Here is a 2,118-nt window from a genome sequence, read left to right as displayed (position 1 = left end):
AGATTCCTTATAAGAAGGAAATGGGAGTGAAAAAGAGAATCGGAATAAATTCTTAAATCCATGTAACAGGATCTACGGAGCCAGACACGGTCACTGTTTATAATGTAAGGATATATTTTATTAGAAAAGTCAGGATTATGTGCCAGTATACAATTTACATACATGATTATGGTGATACTTTCAAAACGAGAATATTATACTTTTTTTTGCAAAACTTTGCAAAAAGACATGCAATAAATATACGTGTACGTAAACCGAGTGTGAAGTACACCGACTCTGCAGAGCAAAAAAGCCGTGGACTATCTCTCATAGGTATAGGATATCAACGCATGTGTTGCAATGAGGATCCTACGCAGGCTGCACTCGACTTCCCACAGCACAATGGCCTTCCTCGGAGACCGCTCTTGGGAAGCACAATTTGGACCTTCGGAGTCGCTGTGGGTCGTTTTTCAGTGCAGAAAGGGGAACCGCTATTTACTGAGCGAATCTAGCATAAGCAATGAGGGCAGTGTCGGTAGGCAGAAAAGAGGGGGCTCGGGAGTGAGAGAGTGAGAGGAATGTTTGGAGTAAGCGAGGAGGAAAGTGGAGAGCAGAAGAAGAAAGGGTGAGCGAGAGAGTTGAATGGTAGAGTAGGGGTGGAGTAGAGAAAGTAGAGTGAGAGAGTAGAAAAGAAGGAAGATTAGGAGTGAGTGGGCAGTACTGAAAGAAAGTGAGAGTGAGGGAGTGGAGCAGAGAGAGTAAAGTGAAAGAAGAAAATGAGATCAGGAGTGAGTGGAAGGAAAATTAGGAATGCTGGAGCCAGGAAAAGAGGCAGAGGAGAACGGTGAGCAGGAAAGAGAGGAAGAGGGAGGGAGAGCACGAACTCATCATAGGAAAGACAGGAGAAGGAATGGAAATAGTAAGAAAGGAAGGGGTATTAGGAGGAAGGTAAAAATCACTAAGAAGAAAAAAGGGAAGAAAAGGAGAGTGAAGAAAATGGAAGACGGAAGCAAGGAGACTAAGAGAAAGGAGGAAGAATGAAGCTTAGGATACTGTAAAAAATAGGTTGAAAGACAAAGACTGAAAGAAGGAGGCAGAGGGAGAGGGAATTTACATAGCGGATAGTATATCAGGGCCTCCCCCATATAGACTATGAATTGGAGACGAAGCCAAAGTCACTGAATAAAATATGGATTACACAGGATACGGACGGGGAGGCGGCGCAGCAGACAGAAGCGAAGCATGATGCGGCTCTCAGTATTTGATGTTCATATCAAGTTGATTCGATTATATTTATTATTTACCTACTTTGACTATAACGGTCATATTGTTTCGTACCGTTACTATAGCTTTTTTGCTGTATGTTATATTGTATATATTATACCCGCGAGATGCAATATCACAGTTTCGAAACCTAGGGTCTTGGGCAATGTTGCTGATTATTAAAGAATTGTTTTAACCGTTTTCAAATCGTCTTTCGATATCACGTATGCAGTAGAACTCCATTAGAATTTAATTAGTCCCTTGAAAGGATATCTGTGGAATATTGATAGCTGGGGTACTATCCGATACTCGAAAGTCTTTGCACTTCCAGGAATTAACTTTGGCCAACGGAGTCCCTCATGAGTATACAGCTATAATAAGAACACACAGTTAATAATAGTATCACCACCGCTATTATCACCATCACCAGCAACATTATTATTGTTATAATTATTATTGTTGCTCTTATTATTGTAAAAATGTTGTTGCTGTTATTATTGTTTTTGTTGTTATTGTGATATTTATCATTATCACAATTGCACAGTTGTTATTACTACTACTACTACTACTACTATTACTGTTGACATCATCACCATCATCATCATCATCATCATCATCATCATCATCATCATCATCATCATCATCATCATCATCATCATCATCATCATCATCATCATCATCATCATCATCATCATCACCATCATCATCAGTGCGAGTCAGTTCGTTAGACTGAAACGTTATCCTTTGCCACAGAGTCCGAATTCACATCAAACACCACATCTGTCACCTTCTTAATGGCTATGGTCTCCTTAATCTTTTATAAAAGGAGAGAAAGACAGAGATGAAAAGAAGGACAAGGTGAAATTGAGAGTAAGA

This window comes from Penaeus monodon, chromosome 1 (genome assembly GCF_015228065.2).
Source record: "Penaeus monodon isolate SGIC_2016 chromosome 1, NSTDA_Pmon_1, whole genome shotgun sequence".
In the NCBI taxonomy this organism is placed as follows: Eukaryota; Metazoa; Arthropoda; class Malacostraca; order Decapoda; family Penaeidae; genus Penaeus; species Penaeus monodon.
Note: the sequence above shows the minus strand (reverse complement) of the source record.